Below are 19,488 nucleotides of genomic sequence, written 5' to 3'. Positions count from 1 at the left end.
CACTCAGTGAGAGATGGCACACACAGGGATGGCACTGTAGCAGAAATGCCAATCTTAATCTTCCACAAAAAAAAAAAAAAACAGGGACTGTCCTACAATTACTATCTCCCTGCAGTAATGTAAGCCAGGTATGGCAGGCAGCAATAGGAGTGGACTGATGCACAAATTAAATAAAAAGTGTGGACAAACAAAAAAGATAGCTGTGCAGAAAGGAAGGAACAAGAGGATATGTGCTTTGAAAAAAGCAGTTGGTTTCCACAGTGGCGTACACACAGCAATACAGCTATCACGGAGCCTTCTAGGGCAGCCCAATGAGCTACAGCGCTGAGGGAAAAAAAAAAAAAAAAAAAAGCTTCCACTGTCCCTGCACACCGAAGGTGGTGTTGGACAGTGGAAATCACTACAGCACAAGCGGTTTGGTGGTTAGTGGACCCTGCCTAACGCTATCCCTGCTTCTGACGAAGCGGCAGCAACCTCTCCCTAAGCTCAGATCAGCAGCAGTAAGATGGCGGTCGGCGGGAACGCCCCTTTATAGCCCCTGTGACGCCGCAGACAGCAAGCCAATCACTGCAATGCCCTTCTCTAAGATGATGGGGACCAGGACCTATGTCATCACGCTGCCCACACTCTGCGTTCACCTTCATTGGCTGAGAAATGGCGCTTTTCGCGTCATTGAAACGCGACTTTGGCGCGAAAGTCGCGTACCGCATGGCCAACAAGCACAGGGGTCGGATCGGGTTTCATGAGACGCCGACTTAGCCAAAAGTCGGCGACTTTTGAAAATGAACGACCCGTTTCGCTCAACCCTAGTTGAGAGGTCCTGCTTTAGTGGGGTCCAATTCCTTCATGATAGTGGGGAGAAAGTATTCGGAGGCTCTGATTGAGGTAATACCTGATAGATCAGACCATGTAGCCCCATAGATGCTCCTAATCTGCTCCAGTCTCCTCACATACTGCATGGGAAATTTGTCTGGGTCACATAACTTGCTGACAATAGCATCAATCTGTACCGGAGTGAAGGGTTTGTACTTCAGCTTCAGTTCTTCTTCTTCTTCATCATGTGTCACTACCTCGCCCTCCGGGGCAGTTGGGGGTGCTGTGGGTGTTATCCCATCCAGAGGCTTTATACCCGTATGCATCAGTGGCACCATGTATTCAGCTACCAAGGGCATGATGCCCTCTAATCCAGACTCGTGGTAACAGACGATTCTGACTTCTTGTAAGTCTAGATTTGGGGTTGATTGGAGGCAATTCTTGATGACTTCAACATGTTCCTTCATACAGGGGCCCAGTGGGTATCCAAAGAGTCCTGAAGATATCAATGGTACAGCCAAAGTTCTACGAGGAAGTGTATCTCTCCCTAGACGTCCTGCAAGGATGACCACTGTCTGCAGGGCAGTCTGCAACATTGTACGGCAGTGTTCGGGTGTCCTGTTGTCATATATAGGGCCTGCAGTGTGTAGCACTATATCACAGGGCAAATTCCCTCCCTGGGTGGTCATAGCATCTCCTGGATGCAAGGGGCCATAATTGGCAAGGTAGGCCTGACACTCTTGGGCTATGGCTGGGCCCCCCTTTTTAGCTATCTGTTGGGCCAAACCACCTCTATGTGACAGGGTAGAATTAGCTGGGTTCACTATGGCTCCCACCTGGTGGGTAAGTATGTCCCCATAACCCACTGAGAAGAGAACCTGGGAGCCCTGAGGTGTGATGTAATAACGTGAATGACAGGGGAACCAGATTTCGGGGTCATGGGGCAGCTTAGAGGATTTGTTGAGAGGGGTAGGTAGTGGGCTCCTTCCAGGCCGGGGGGATTCGAATGGACCTAATAGCATTGGCAGGGCAGGGGGAATTGTAGCGGCCTGGTTGTCCAGGTCTTCTGATTCTTCATCATCTCCGATAGCTTGGCGTCTCTTACGTATTACGGACTGGAAAGCTGCACTGCCGGTCAGAGCTTCGAGGGTAAAGGGACCCTGACCTGGCGTGTTTACAAATATCACAGTGGGTTGCACTGGGAGACTAGACCCCGAGACTGAAGTGGATACGGGAACATTGGAGCTGGAGGCAGCATCAGTCGGTGCTGGAGGTTTCTCAGGAAGTGGTGGTCCCTGATAGTACTCGCCGGAAAGTGTTACCAGCGGACATAGTGGCTGGGGAGGAATTCCAGGTGCACCAAGATGGCTGCCGGTGGAGGCGTGGCATGCCCCACTTCCGGGGGAAGTTCCGGGTGCACCAAGATGGCCGCTGGAGGAAGTGTGGCATGCCCCACTTCCGTCCATGGTCTGGGCGGAACCCCGAGGACGACCCGCCCCACACACACGGCAGGTTTCCACCCAGGTTGGATTCTGCACGCCACAAACAGGACACACCCACGCTTCTGGAGAGTTTGGCCCATCGCCATTATAAGGTGGTGGTTGGGACTGCATTTTCATCACCAGTGGCACGGCGGCCATTTTACAATTTGTAAGATCACAGTTCAAAGGCATTTTATAACCAAACATGGGCTCCGCATTGTCTGATCCTCCCTCCCCATCGACTTCTTTCCATCCTTCATTCTTCAAGCCTCGCGCAACTCGCAGATGAGCTTGTGCTTGTTCTAACAATCCTTTATCTTTCAACATGCCTCGTTTGTTCTCTATGAGGTTATTCCACATAGCCGGCTGTAGTCTCCCTGACGAGGGCAATCCTACATGCTTATACAATCTCTCAACATTCTTGACTGCCTTCTTGCCCTCCCATGACTCAACTATTGCCCTGACTTCCACAGCATCCTCATCTAACTTGTGGGGCACGAACTTCTTCTGCTTTAAGAGATGCAACATGACTCACAGAATACTGTGATTTTCTGCAGTAAAACCACTAGCAGCGATATCAATGCTGGTGTTCTGCAATACGGAAACTCGCTCAACGTATTAGAAAAAGAGCCTCGCGCTCAATATTTTCTGTCCCTAACCTGAACACCAGCGATTAACAGACTATCCTGCTACGATATTCTAAACAGTCGGGAGGCGGTCTCCTAGTGAGAGCCCTCCACAGAAATACAGGTGGTCCCTGCTCGGGACGTCTTAATTACCTAGCTGGTACAATATCACAGAGGCTGCGTCTCCTATCCCTTCCTCTAAGCCGCCCCACAATCTACAACTTGCACAATTTTTCACTCCACTTCACTACTAGACAATAGTCACGGGTAGGATGGTTGAATGGAGTACAATGACCGGTGGAGAAGGTGTGGTGTACAGAGATCGCACAGGATGCGACGTCTCTCAGTTGCTGGTTCAGAGCGTGGCACAGGATCACATTCGATCTCACCACTCGACCGGTCACTCTCCAGACCCAAGGAGACCACAGACAAACCAATAACGGCTGAGACACTAGCAAGTGTGACACATACAGTGTATATGATCGCCACTTACCGTGTGAGGAGGGTGATCAGTCCTCGAGGTCAGCCACTAAGGGTATCATCCACAGACATCCAGGCATGGGTCCAGAGAGTCTCGGATCGCTGTCCACGCCCCCCGTTGGGCTGCCAAATTGTCGGGGTCGTAAACGACAATAAATCCTCATTCACCAGTCATTCCAAATTGTAATGTGAGCGCAGAACATCTGGTACCGGAAAAAGAAATGATTCAGACACGTAGCTGATTCAATCTTTGCTGATGCTCTTGCGTTCACCTCAGTGAGGAGCCGAGCAGCAACTAACTTTTATTTTCCAATACACAGTACTAAAAAGGGAATGCAATAGGTGGGGTTTAAGCAGTATACGTCTAGTGCTCAGTCCTTTTGATTCGTCGAACGTCTCCTGGTGGATTCCTCCTCTTCTTCACATTCCTTCAGTTTCGTTTCTAAAGAAATGAATCTTGTCCCTTCGGACACTAGGGTGAAACGAAACTGAACACTGGTGGCCATCTTTAAATACAATTACATTTGCATTAGCAGGGGAAAACTTATTGTTTCACAGTATAAGAGTATAGCAGTACAAAAAGAGTATAAAGATATATAAAAGTATAAAAAGTATATAAAAAAATACATTTTCACCTTGACAATAGAACCTACCACAGCGATCAAAATGCACTTGTAATGAATCTGCCGGAAGATGGCGGCGCCCAGCGAGGAGACGGACCGACACCGGGAGCCTCGGTAAGTATAAGGGGGGGGAGATCGGGGCACGGGGGGGCGTCGGAGCACCGGGGGGTGACATAGGAGCAGGGGGGAGCGGGCAGGAGGACGGGGGAGCGGAGCACAGGAAGGAGGGGACCGGACCCCATAACGGAGGACTGGGGGGGCGATCGGTGGGGTGGGGGGGTCACTTCAGGTTTTCCAGCCATGGCCGATGATATTGCAGCATCGGCCATGGCTGGATTGTAATATTTCACCAGTTTTTTAGGTGAAATATTACAAATCGCTCTGATTGGCAGTTTCACTTTCAACAGCCAATCAGAGCGATCGTAGCCACGGGGGGGTGAAGCCACCCCCCCTGGGCTGAAGTACCACTCCCCCTGTCTCTGCAGATCGGGTAAAATAGGAGTTAACCCTTTCACCCGATCTGCAGCAACGCGATCATTCCATGACGCCACATAGGCGTCATGGGTCGGATTGGCACGGGTTTTCATGACGCCTACGTGGCGTCATGGGTCGGGAAGGGGTTAAAATATCGTCCAGATACACCACCACAAATCTATCCACAAGGTGGCAAAAAATGTTAACAAAATGTTGGAAAGTCATGTTATGGCTTGTTTTTTTGCGGGACGAGTTGAGGTTTTTATTGGTACCATTTTCAGGCACATTTTTTGATCGCTTTCTATTCCGATTTTTGTGAGGCGAATGAACAAAAACAGCAATTCAGGAATTAGTTTTTTTGGGGGGATTTATGCCGTTCAGTGTGTGTTAAAATTGATAAGGCGGTTTTATTTTTCGGATCAGTACGATTACAGCGATACCTCATTTATATATGTTTTGGTGCTTTTATACATTAAAAACTATTTTATAGAAAAAATAATAATTTTTTGCATAACTGTATTGTGAAAGCTATAACTTTTTTATTTTTCCGCTGATGGATCTGTATAGTGGCTTACTGTTATGACCCCAATGGCAGAGGGTCTCAAAAGTACATACCAAGTCTGCAAACACAAAAAAACAGCTCATAGGGCAGTGGTAACTGGGCTGACCATATATCTAATCCTAGCACCACAAATAGCAGCAGCCGGGGAACGTGCCTACGTTGGTTCTAGACGTCTCGCGCCAGCCGGAGAAATAACTAACCCTAGAAGGGAACAGATAGACCTTTCTTGCCTCCAGAGAAAAGACCCCAAAAGTTGGATACAAGCCCCCAACAAATAATAACGGTGAGGTAAGGAGAAAAGACAAACGTAAGAATGAACTAGATATTTAGCAAAGAGAGGCCCACTGACTAATAGCAGAATATAGTAAGATGACTTATATGGTCAGCAAAAACCCTATCAAAATTTCCACGCTGGATATTCAAGAACCCCGAACCGTCTAACGGCCCGGGGGGAGAACACCAGCCCCCTAGAGCTTCCAGCAAAATCAGGAATCACATTTAGTACAAGCTGGACAAAAAATAAGAGCAAAGCAAATAACCAAAAAACAAGGGAGCAGGACTTAGCTTAATTTTGCAAGATCCAAGACCAGCAGACAGGAGCAAACAGAAAGGAACTGATTACAACGATGCCAGGCACTGGACTGAGAAACCAGGAAGTTTATATAGCAACACCCCTGGACTAACGACCCAGGTGGGTGCCAAACTGAGGAAAGACAATTCCAGAGTCATATCACTAGTGACCACAAGAGGGAGCCAAAAAAGTCTAATTCACAACAGCTTACTTTTTGCAGGACAAAATTATGTTTTAGTGGTAATTAATATCCATCTTTTTGATTGCATTTTATTACACTTTTTGTTAGGCAGTATGATGGTAAAGCATTGTTTTTTGCCTTGTTTTTTTATTTATTTATGGTGTTCATTAAGGGGGTTAACTAATGAGACAGTTTTATAGGTCAAGTCGTTGTTGATGCGGTGATACCAAAAATGCGTACTTTTATTGTTATGGGTTTTTTCATTCAAATATTTAGAGACAATATCTTTTCATTTATTATTATTTTTGATTTAAAAAAAAATATATTTTAACAATCATTTAAAAAAAGGATTTGTACTTTTTTCTAACTTTTTTTTATGGGACAATCATTTTTTGCAGGCTGATCGCTTCTACAGCATGGAGATGAAGCAGCATCCCCATGCTGCAGAAAAGGTCAGCTCTGCACTGAGAAAAATAGAAAAATAGAGAGTAGAAAGGAGGAGCACACAGCTTATAGAGAAGAGGAGGTGCTAGCTGAACTGGGCGTATCCATGATCAAACGTATAAGGCTGCCGTCACACTAGAAGTATTTGGTCAGTATTTTACATCAGTATTTGTAAGCCAAAACCAGGAGTGGAACAAACAGATGAAAAGTATAATAGAAACATATGCACCACTTCAGCATTTATCACCTACTCCTGGTTTTGGCTTACAAATACTGATGTAAAATACTGACCAAATACTGCTAGTGTGATGGCAGCCTAAGAGTTAAATACACAAACCTTCATTAGATCCAAGCGGATGGGCACATTTCCCTTCCTGGGATGTGCCGCTTGCTCCAAAATTATTAAATCAAGTGGCATCACTCATCCACACACTGGCAAACGTTATCCAATAAAAGTTTTTTTCACTTATGACAGTAATTTTGTAGTCTATGCAATTAAATGTCCCTGTGGTATACTCTATATAGATGAAACAACCCAACACGTGAGGGATAGAACAACGAGTCACAAATCGACCATTAAAAGACCTGGTTCCCATTACCCCAACACTTTTTAGCTATGAATCACACAGTGTTACAACTGAGTTTCCAGGTCTTGGAAGAGTTAACCAGACGTAGAAGAGGTGGCAACCATGCGAAAATGCTGAAGGAGAGGGAACCATACTGGATTCATACCTTACAAACATTAGCATCCAAGGGCTTTAACAGGGAATTAGACTATTTAGTTCACTGATTATGATAAGTGTGATTACCATTACTAAACAACTGTTGTTGTAACCAACGAGTCATAAAATGTCGGGTATTATTTCCTCTGTACTGTTTTATTTCAGCACACAGTCTTTGATGAATACAGGGCCTGAGATAAACTTCTCCATAGTTTTTTCTACTAACCATATTGTTTTATCCCCTGTTGATATCCATTTCAATAAAAAATGTTCCTTTATATAATTTTTTTTATTTTATATATATTTTTTTCTTTTTCATTTTTTTCATTATTTTTCTTTTTTCAAAATTTTCTCCTTGTTCTCGTATTTCAACTTTTCATTTCAATTAATTTATTTTCATTTGTACACTCTTATTTATTTCGTTTTGCAATCCTTTTTTTTTCTATTTTATAAATTTTTTTCATTTTTGTCAATTTTTTTTGTTTTAATTTTCTTCAACTTTCCATTGTATTCTTTTTTTCATTGTTTCATTAACCCCCCTCTTTTCCTTCATGTTTTCATATTCATTTATTTTTATTTTTCTCACATTAGCTCCATATGTAACATCAATTATACAATTATTGCATGTTCTTTTCATTTTCACTTTATAATTTTTATATTTTTATAATTTTATATTTGTATTTTTATATTGCATTTTTCAGCAACCATTTAGATTTTAATATTTCTTTTGTCCATATGTACTTATCTCTCCCCCTATGATATGCTCCAAGCATTTCACACATATCTGTGCGATGTCCGCATTGCGCATGCGCATTACATCAAGCGCTTCAGGCCTCACTGACACTCGAGAGGCCACTTCTGGCATCACGATACCAGAAGTGCGACTCCTAGCACCTATTTAAATTGACCCACTGCCACCAATGCCTCTATATCACCACCGCTTTAGCGCACAACCGCGCTCTAACACGGGGCTCCCAGGACATCATACTTCCAAGGGCAGTAATTAAGAGGATTCACTTCCTCCATTTGCGGGGTCGAAACGTCTCACGTTACTTGATTTTTTTTGCCAATCACCAAATATTTTTTTTCTTCTTTATAGCAACATAGTAACATAGTTATTAAGGTTGACGGAGGACTTTATGTCCATCTAGTTCAACCCATAACACAGGTCTGCATAAAACATTTTTTAAAGAGCTGTTTTGGTTATTCCACGTAATCTTTATGTTTTTAAGTGCGCTGAATCCGAAAATGACCTCCGTTTTGTCATAGGACATCACGTTTTCTGACAAGTTAAGTAACTACACCAGGGGTGTCAAACTGCATTCCTCAAGGGCTGCAAACAGGTCATGTTTTCAGGATTTCCTTGTATTGCACAGGTGATCATTTAATCACCTGCACAGAATGATTCCAGCACCTTGTGCAATGAGAAGGAAATCTTGAAAACACGCATGGTTTGAGGCCCTCGAGATATGCAGTTTGACACCCCTGAACTACACTGTGTTCCAAATTATTATGCACAAAGAGTTTAGGAGTGATAAGGTTAAACAATTTTTGTTTGTCATTTAAACTCATTGATGGTGATGTGTGTCAGGGCTCTTTATATCACTGAAATATCACTGCAGATACCTGTGCAAATTAGTTTGGCAGGTGTGTCCAAATAAAGGCAAGACTACTTAAGAAAGCTGTTCCACATTATTAAGCAGCCTACATTTTTTGCCAAAATGGGAAAGAAAAAGGATGTGTCGGCTGCTGAGAAGCAACAAATTGTGGAGTATTTAGGTCAAGGTATGACTACAATCAACATTGCCAAGACACTTCATTGTGATCATCGCACAATCAAGAAGTATGTAGCTGATTCCCAGCACACACGTGTGCGTGCTGATAAGGAAAAATTGAGGACTCTTTCCAACAGGCAATTGCGTAAGGTTAAAAGAGCAGCTGCAAAAATGCCTTGTCATAGCAGCAGACAAGTTTTTGAAGCTGCTGGTGCCTCCAACGTCCCCAGAACAACAAGATGCAGGGTCCTTCAGAGGTTTGCAGCTGTGCGTAAGCCATCCTGTCGACCACCTCTATCCACTGCACACAAGCAGAAATGGCTCCAGTGGGCCAAACGATACATGAAGACTGACTTCCAAACTGTTTTGTTCACCGATGAGTGCCGTGCAACGCTCGATGGTCCAGATGGATGGAGTGGAGGATGGCTGGTTGATGGACACCCCATGAAAACAAGGCTAAGGCGCAAACAAGGAGGAGGTGGAGTAATGTTTTGGGCTTGAATCATGGGGAGAGAGATTGTCGGCCCCTTTATGATCCCTGAAGGGGTAAAGATGAGCTCCATAATCTATGTGGAGTTTCTAAAACAACACTTCCTGCCATGGTTCAAGAGGAAGAACCGTGCTTTCCGCAGCAAGATCATTTTCATGCATGATAATGCACCGTCTCATGCTGCAAAAAACACATCTGCATCTCTGGCTGCTATGGGCATAAAAGAGGACAAACTTATGGTGTGGCCACGATCTTCCCCTAACCTCAACCCCATTGAGAACCTCTGGAGCATCATCAAAAGGAGTGTCTATGATGGCGGGAGGCAGTTCACATCTAAGCAACAGCTCTGGGAGGGTATTCTGTCCACATGCAAAACAATTGAAGCAGAAACCATCCAAAAACTGACAAATTCAATGGACGAGAGAGTTCAGAAGCTTCTTTCGAACAAGGGGTCCTATGTGCAAATGTAACATCACCTAGAATAAAGTTTTCACTTAAACTGTTTGATTTCATTTTGTAATAAGCTGATAATGCTTATAACTTCACAATTGACCATTTTTTTGTTCAAAATAAAATAAAGGTTGAAAACTCTGCTGTGCATAATAATTTGGAACATGCATTTGAGTGTTTATTTTTTTTTTTTAATAAAGACACTGTTTTCATAGGCAGTTTGTTCCAAATTATACTAGAATAGTAGATGACTGGAAAATAACAATGACTGCAATTCAGATAGGTAATTTAGAGAAAATATGAGGAATATTATTTGCATAATAATTTGGAACACAGTGTATGTTAAATAAGACAATACCTCAAAATAAATGAAAATAGGCTCATAAAATTAATTTTTTATTAAAAATGTTTCAAGAAAATCATTTTTTAACTGCAATTAGCTCACTAACACACACTAAAATCGATTCTTCTTCCCTGTGAGGCTTCTCTTGGTGCATTTACGCTTGTGAGTAGCATCTGGAATGTCTCTCTGAAGCATCCAACAGTAGTCTGCCATCATTGTAATGCTCCATCTTCCCTGGTATCTTCTTTCCATCTCTTTAACCCTTTAATCCCATTGGACGTACTATCCCATCAAGGTGACCTGGGACTTAATTCCCAGTGACGGGATAGTACATCCAGCGCGATCAGCTGCGCTCACGGGAGGAGAGCGGCCGGGAGTCAGCTGACCCCCGGCACATTAACCCGGCACACTGCGATCAAATATGATCGCAGTGTTCCGGCGGTTTAGGGAAGCATCACGCAGGGAGGGGGCTCCCTGCAGGCTTCCCTGAGACCCTCGGAGCAACTCGATGTGATTGCGTTGCACCGAGGGTCTCCTACCTTCCTCCTCCCGGATCCAAAAAGGCCACGGGGCTGCATCCGTGTCCTGCAGGGAGGTGACTTCACAGCGCCTGCTCAGAGCAGGCGCCGGGAAGCCTCCCTATTGTGCACGTCGCTGATCTGACACAGTGCACAGGAAAGTGTCAGATCAGTGATCTGTCACTTTACTGTGATGTCCCCCCCGGGGCAAAGTGAAAAAAAAAAAAATTTACATGTGTAAAAAAAAAATAAAAAAATCCTAAATAAAAAAATATATATATATTTTTCCAATAAATACATTCCTTTATCTAAATAAAAAAACAAAAACAATAAAAGTACACATATTTAGTGTCGCCGCGTCCGTAACGACCCGACCTATAAAACTGTCCCATATTTGTATGAATTTTAACATGTTATTCATTTCATAGATGTGATCACGGTATGGATCATTGGACATTCCTATATATTTTGGGCCGAAAAAAGGGCTATAGTGCAATCTTATACAGCAAATCTTTCCTTTAACACGTTTTCAATTCAAATTTTTGTGCATAGTAGGCGAGGAATGCTATGGAAAAATGTAATTTCTGACATGTTAAGCTTGCAGAAAGGAGCCTAATCCGGACTTAGTAATCTTACACTTGGGAGGAAATGATTTAGGTAAAGTCAGCACTCTTAATCTTTTAGCATTTATGAGAAGGGATATTTCTATATTGAAAACAGAATATTTAAATTCAGTTTTTGTTTTTTCAGAGATCGTCCCAGGTTTTTATGGTCAAAACACAATATCTTATTTTTGGTAAAGATTGGAAGGATCGAAAGGAGTATGGAAAAATTTAAGCCACTAATTGATGGCTTTTCTTTTAGGCTTATTGATCTGGAGGATAATATTCCAGAAATGTATAGGAGGGATTTGGTACATCTCTCCGATATTGGCTTGGATATCTTTAATTTGGATCAACAAGCCAGTATTGAAAAATGGCTTTGGCGTTTTAGGGGGGGGGGGAGGGGGCAAGCCATGTTAAGGCCTGACGTGTTGAAAATCGCTCGGTTTATCCGGGTGGATTTGGACATGTTGGTTATGATTTTTCTGCATTTTATGAAATTTAAATGGAATCTCATTTGTGAGTGAATAAAAATAATTTTCAAGTAACTCAAAAATAAACGCCACGGCCATTTTATTCCAAATTATATGGTAATATTTTGTGTTTATTTTATTATAGTGGGCTTGTGTTACCATGTGACTACAGCCTAACCGGTGGCAGCGAAAAGAGTGACGGCTTCTCAGGCGCTACATATTTTTTGAGCAATGATCTGTGGAAAACGTTGGGGATTTTGAGAGTTTGAGGAAGCTCAAGAAGAAAAGCCACAGGGTTAGTTATGGCAACCACCTTGTAAGAACCAATAAATCTAGGACCTAATTTCTAGGAGGGAATTTTCAATTTAATATTTCTGGTAGACAGCCATAGCAAATCATTCACAACCAGTTCTGGACCTGACAACCATTTCTTACCCGTCATGCATTTGTATCTGTCAACCATGATTTTCAAGCTGTTCTGAATGCCTTGCCATACAAATGAGAGTGATGAAGGAACCGCTGAAGAGTCCTCTTTACTGAAGGTATAGAATTGTGGATGGAAGCCATATGCACCAAAAAAATGGCGACTTACCAGTGGACTCAATGCGACGATTGTTCAAAGCAAACTCAACTAACAATAAAAAGATGACCAATACCCCTGATTATCTGACCCAAAACACTTGAGGTATTTCTCCAAACTCTGGTTTAAATGTTCAGTCTTAACGGTAGTTTAAGACTAGAACGCCAAAGAAAAGGACAGATACATACCCAGACAAGAACAAAATGCCCTGCAGAATTTAGAAACTAGTTCCCCCAATCTGACAACATATCGGTGGGAACACCGTGAAGCTTCACGATCTCAGTGACAATCACCTGAGCCAGGGTCTCAGCATTAGGGAGAGCAGGTAAAGCATTGAACTGTGGCATTTTACTAAACCTATCCACCACAGCTAAGATAACAGTCTTAGGAGAGGAGGATGGAAAAAATCCATGGACAAATGTGTACATGGCAGCTCAGGTATAGTTAATGGTAGAAGAACCTCAGATGGGCGGGCATGTGCTGTCTTTGAAAGCGCACAGACATTACAGTGGGACACAAAGTTGACTACATCACGATGCAACCTTGGCCATCAAAAATGATGAGAAAGGAGGTCCAAGATTGCTTTAGTACCTGGATGACCAGCCAGAAAAGAGCTATGACGTGCCTTTATAACCTTGAGTTGCAGATGCAATGGTACAAAGAATTTCCCCGAAAGACGAGCAGGACCATCCTCCTAAGCCTTCAATACCTCTCCCTCCAGCTCAGAACACACACAGTGAGGTCGACCACCACTTCTTGTAAAATTGGGACAGAGTCATCCGAACTACCACCACATGGGAGGCTCAGAGATAAAGCATCAGTTTTGACGTTTTTCATTCCAGGATGGTAAGTGACAATCTGGTAAAAAATGTAGACCATCTAACCTGTCTACAATTAAGACATTTAGCAGATTTGAGGTATAACAGATTTTTATGATCAAAAATGACAGTGACAGGGTGGACTGCCCCCTCCAAAAAATGACGCCACTCCTAAAAAGCCAGCTTGATGGCCAAAAGTTCTCTATTGCCCATGTCATAGTTCCTTTTGGCTGACATTTTTTTTTTTTTACAGAAAAGGGCACAGGGATGCCACTTACCAGGGGACAGTACAGGAGCAGTGGAAAAGCATTTCTTCAAAGAAGAGAACGCCTAACAGGTGCAGTTGGACCACCTCGAGAAGTCCATACCTTTCTTTGTCATATCAGTGAGGGGGTTGGCAATTGACAAGAAGTTTTTAATAAACTTCCGATAATAGTTATAAAACCCAAAAAGTGGTGCAACTCTTTCAGATTTTCTGGCTGATCCTATTACAGAACTGCACATATCTTATCAGAATCCGTCCAGAAACCTGCAGCAGACACTAGGAAACCCAGAAACTGGACCTCTCGTGTGATGAACACACATTTTTCTAATTTGGCGTACAGTTTTTTATCCTGCAGAACCTGTAATACCTGCCTGACGTGTACCTGATGTGACTTGAGATCAGGTGAGTATTGTAGGGTTTCACTCGCTCAGGTGTGACGGTTGACACTCAGGAGGCACGTTCCATTAAAAGTTCAAAGGGTTTATTGCTCCATAAACCACATAGCAAAACAGAAAACAAATAGCCCTTAGCTCAGGAAAAGGGAAAACAAGTGTCCAGTCCTTCAGGCTCAGTCCTGGAGCCTTAAGGTGCCAATATGGACTGAGGGTCATTTGACCCTCTCTCAGGACTTCAGGGGGGATCTTGAAATTCCCGGGACTTCTAGTGTTAACACACTCTGGGCTATCACTTCCACACATCTCTTGTGTTAAGCATTAGCCTTTCTTTTATAGGTCTAACCACACCCAGAAACCCATCACATGATTAGACATGTGGTTATGACATCACCACAGGTCCTGAAACACATATAGATAGCTATGGTTACATCACAGCGACAAGCCACCTATGTGACACATATCTCCCATTGACTAGACAACCTTTAGCCACGCTACAGTATATTAACCCCTTCATGACCCAGCCTATTTTGGCCTTAATGACCTTGCCGTTTTTTGCAATTCTGACCAGTGTCCCTTTATGAGGTAATAACTCAGGAACGCTTCAACGGATCCTAGCGATTCTGAGACTGTTTTTTCGTGACATATTGGGCTTCATGTTAGTGGTAAATTTAGGTCGATAATTTCTGAGTTTATTTGTGAAAAAAAACGGAAATTTGGCAAAAATTTTGAAAATTTTGCAATTTTCACATTTTGAATTTTTATTCTGTTAAACCAGAGAGTTATGTGACACAAAATAGTTAATAAATAACATTTCCCACATGTCTACTTTACATCAGCACAATTTTGGAAACATTTTTTTTTTTTTGCTAGGAAGTTATAAGGGTTAAAATTTGACCAGTGATTTCTCATTTTTACAACAAAATTTACAAAACCATTTTTTTTAGGGACCACCTCACATTTGAAGTCAGTTTGAGGGTTCTATATGGCTGAAAATACCCAAAAGTGACACCATTCTAAAAACTGCACCCCTCAAGGTGCTCAAAACCACATTCAAGAAGCTTATTAACCCTTCGGGTGTTTCACAGCACCAGAAGCAACATGGAAGTAAAAAATGAACATTTAACTTTTTAGTCACAAAAATGATATTTTAGCGAAATTTTTTTTATTTTCCCAAGGGTAAAAGGAGAAACTGGACCACGAACTTTGTTGTCCAATTTATCCTGAGTACGCTGATACCTCATATGTGGGGGTAAACCACTGTTTGGGCGCACGACAGGGCTCGGAAGGGAAGGAGCGCCATTTGACTTTTTCAATGAAAAATTGGCTCCAATCTTTAGCGGACACCATGTCGCGTTTGGAAAGCCCCCGTGTGCCTAAACATTGGAGCTCCCCCACAAGTGACCCCATTTTGGAAACTAGACCCCCCAAGGAACTTATCTAGAAGCATAGTGAGCACTTTAAACCCCCAGGTGCTTCACAAATTGATCCGTAAAAATGAAACAGTACTTTTTTTTCACAAAAAAATTATTTTAGCCTCAATTTTTTCATTTTCACATGGGCAACAGGATAAAATGGATCCTAAAATTTGTTGGACAATTTCTCCTGAGTACACCGATACCTCACATGTGGGGGTAAACCAGTGTTTGGGCACATGGTAAGGCTCGGAAGGGAAGGAGCGCCATTTGACTTTTTGAATGAAAAATTATCTCCATCGCTAGCAGACACCATGTCACGTTTGGAGAGCCCCTGTGTGCCTAAACATTGGAGCGCTCCCACAAGTGACCCCATTTTGGAAACTAGACCCCCCAAGGAACTTATCTAGAAGCATAGTGAGCACTTTAAACTCTCAGGTGCTTCACAAATTGATCCGTAAAAATGAAAAAGTACTTTTTTTTCACACAAAATTTGTTTTAGCCTCAATTTTTTCATTTTCACATGGGTAATAGGAGAAATTGGACCCCAAATGTTGTTGTACAGTTTGTCCTGAGTACGATGATACCCCATATGTGGGGGTAAACCACTGTTTGGGCGCACGGCAGGGCTCGGAAGGGAAGGCATGCCATTTGGCTTTTTGAATGGAAAATTAGCTCCAATCATTAGCGGACACCATGTCACGTTTGGAGAGCCCCTGTGTGCCTAAACATTGGAGCTCCCGCACAAGTGACCCCATTTTGGAAACTAGACCCCCCAAGGAACTAATCTAGATGTGTGGTGAGCACTTTGAACCCCCAAGTGCTTCGCAGAAGTTTATAACGCAGAGCCATGAAAATAACAAATAATTTTTCTTTTCTCAAAAATTATATTTAAGCCCACAATTTTTTATTTTCCCAAGGGTAACAGGAGAAATTGGACCCCAAAAGTTGTTGTCCAGTTTCTCCTGAGTACCCTGATACCCCATATGTGGGGGTAAACCACTGTTTTGGCACACGTCGGGGTTTGGAAGGGAAGTAGTGATGTTTTGAAATGCAGACTTTGATGAAATGCTCTGCGGGCGTCAGGTTGCGTTTGCAGAGCCCCTGATGTGCCTAAACAGTAGGAACTCCCCACAAGTGACTCCATTTTGGAAACTAGACCCCCAAGGGAACTTATCTAGATGTGTGGTGAGCACTTTGAACCCCCAAGTGCTTCACAGAAGTTTATAACGCAGAGCCGTGAAAATAATAAATGTGTTTCCTTTCCTCAAAAATATTTTTTTAGCCCAGAATTTTTTATTTTTGCAAGGGTAACAGGAGAAATTTGACCTCAACAGTTGTTGTCCAGTTTCTCCTGAGTACGATGATACCCCATATGTGGGGGTAAACCACTGTTTGGGCGCACGGCAGGGCTCGGAAGGGAAGGCATGCCATTTGGCTTTTTGAATGGAAAATTAGCTCCAATCATTAGCGGACACCATGTCACGTTTGGAGAGCCCCTGTGTGCCTAAACATTGGAGCTCCCGCACAAGTGACCCCATTTTGGAAACTAGACCTCCCAAGGAACTAATCTAGATGTGTGGTGAGCACTTTGAACCCCCAAGTGCTTCGCAGAAGTTTATAACGCAGAGCCATGAAAATAAAAAATAATTTTTCTTTTCTCAAAAATGATATTTAAGCCCACAATTTTTTATTTTCCCAAGGGTAACAGGAGAAATTGGACCCCAAAAGTTGTTGTCCAGTTTCTCCTGAGTACGCTGATACCCCATATGTGGGGGTAAACCACTGTTTTGGCACACGTCGGGGTTTGGAAGGGAAGTAGTGACGTTTTGAAATGCAGACTTTGATGAAATGCTCTGCGGGCGTCAGGTTGCGTTTGCAGAGCCCCTGATGTGCCTAAACAGTAGGAACTCCCCACAAGTGACTCCATTTTGGAAACTAGACCCCCAAGGGAACTTATCTAGATGTGTGGTGAGCACTTTGAACCCCCAAGTGCTTCACAGAAGTTTATAACGCAGAGCCGTGAAAATAATAAATGTGTTTCCTTTCCTCAAAAATATTTTTTTAGCCCAGAATTTTTTATTTTTGCAAGGGTAACAGGAGAAATTTTACCCCAACAGTTGTTGTCCAGTTTCTCCTGAGTACGCTGATACCCCATTTGTGGGGGTAAACCACTGTTTGGGCACATGCCGGGGCTCGGAAGCGAAGTAGTGACATTTTGGAATGCAGACTTTGATGGAATGGTCTGCGGGCATCATGTTACGTTTGCAGAGCCCCTGATATGCCTAAACAGTAGAAACCCCCCACAAGTGACCCCATTTTGGAAACTAGACCCCCCAAGGAACTTATCTAGATGTGTGGTGAGCACGTTCAACCCCCAAGAGCTTCACAGAAGTTTACAAGAGCTTCACAGAAATTTACAACGCAGGGCCGTGAAAATAAAAAATCATTTTTCTTTCCTCAAAAAAGATGTTTTAGCAAGCAATTTTTTATTTTCACAAGGGTAACAGGAGAAATTGGGCCCCAATATTTGTTGCCCAGTTTGTTGTGAGTGTGCTGGTACCCCATATGTAGGGGTAAACCACTGTTTGGGCGCACGTCAGGGCTCGGAAGGGAAGTAGTGACATTTGAAATGCAGACTTTGATGGAATGGTCTGCGGGCATCATGTTGCATTTGCAGAGCCCCTGATGTGCCTAAATAGTAGAAACACCCCACAAGTGACCCCATTTTGGAAACTAGACCCCCGAAGGATCTTATCTAGATGTGTGGTGAGCACTTTCAACTCCCAAGTGCTTCACAGAAGTTAATAACGCAGAGCCGTGAAAATAAAAAATAATTGTTCTTTCCTCAAAAATTATGTTTTAGCAAGTAATTTTTTATTTTTGCAAGGGTAACAGGAGAAATTGGACCCAAACAGTTGTTGCCCAGTTTGTCCTGAGTACGCTGGTACCCCAAATGTGGGGGTACACCACTGTTTGGGTGCACGTCGGGGCTTGGAAGGGAGGGAGCACCATTTGACTTTTTGAACGCAAGATTGGCTTTAATCAATGGTGGCGCCATGTTGCGTTTGGAGACCCCTGATGTGCCTAAACAGTGGAAACCCCTCAATTCTAACTTCAACACTAACCCCAACACACCTCTAATCCTAATCCCAACTGTAGCCATAACCCTAATCACAACCCTAACCCCAACACACCCCTAACCACAACCCTAACCCCAACACACCCGTAACCCTAATTCCAACCCTAACCCTAATCCTAACCCTAATCCCAACCCTAACCCTAATCCCAACCCTAACCACAACTGTAACCCCAACACACCCCTAACCCTATCCGTAACCCTAACCACAAGCATAATCTTAACCCTATTTCCAACCCTAGCCCTAATTCCAACCCTAACGCTAATTCCGACCCTAACCCTAAGGCTATGTGCCCACGTTGCGGATTCGTGTGAGATTTTTCCGCACGATTTTTGAAAAATCTGCAGGTAAAAGGCACTGCGTTTTACCTGCGGATTTACAGCAGATTTCCAGTGTTGTGCGAATTTCACCTGCGGATTCCTATTGAGGAACAGGTGTAAAACGCTGCGGAATCCTCACAAAGAATTGACATGCTGCGGAAAATACAACGCAGCGTTTCTGCACGGAATTTTCCGCACCATGGGCACAGCGGATTTGGTTTTCCATAGGTGTACATGGTACTGTAAACCTGATGGAAAACTGCTACGAATTCGCAGCGGCCAATCCGCTGCGGATCCGCGGCCAATCCGCTGCGGATTCGCGGCCAAATCCGCACTGTGTGCACATGCCATAACCCTAACCCTAACCCTAACCCTAACCCTACCCCTAGTTCTAACCCTAACCCTAGTGGAAAAAGAAAAAAAAAATATTTTCTTTATTTTATTATTGTCCCTACCTATGGGGGTGATAAAGGGGGGGGGTTTATTTATTATTTTTTTTATTTTGATCGCTGTGATAGAACCTACCACAGCGATCAAAATGTACTTTGTAATGAATCTGCCGGCCGGCAGATTCGGCAGGCGCACTGCGCATGCGCCCGCCATTTTGGAAGATGGAGGCGCCCAGGGAGAAGACGGACCAACTTCGGGAGGCTCGGTAAGTATGAAGGGGTGGTGGATCGGAGCACAGGGGGGGAAATCGGAGGATGGGGGAGCGGACAGGGGGACGGAGGGGGGTACCGGACAGAACGGAGGACTGGGGAGGAGATCGGGGGCGGTGGGGGGGGGGGCAGAACATGATTTCCAGCCATGGCAGATGCTATTGCAGCATCGGCCATGGCTGGATTGCAATATTTCACCATTTTCATAGGTGAAATATTGCAAATTGCTCTGATTGGCTGTTGCACTTTCAACAGCCAATCAGAGCGATCG

Source organism: Ranitomeya variabilis, chromosome 1 (genome assembly GCF_051348905.1).
Source record: "Ranitomeya variabilis isolate aRanVar5 chromosome 1, aRanVar5.hap1, whole genome shotgun sequence".
In the NCBI taxonomy this organism is placed as follows: domain Eukaryota; kingdom Metazoa; phylum Chordata; class Amphibia; order Anura; family Dendrobatidae; genus Ranitomeya; species Ranitomeya variabilis.
The sequence above is the reverse complement of the archived record's forward strand: the minus strand, read 5'-3'. Positions refer to the sequence as shown.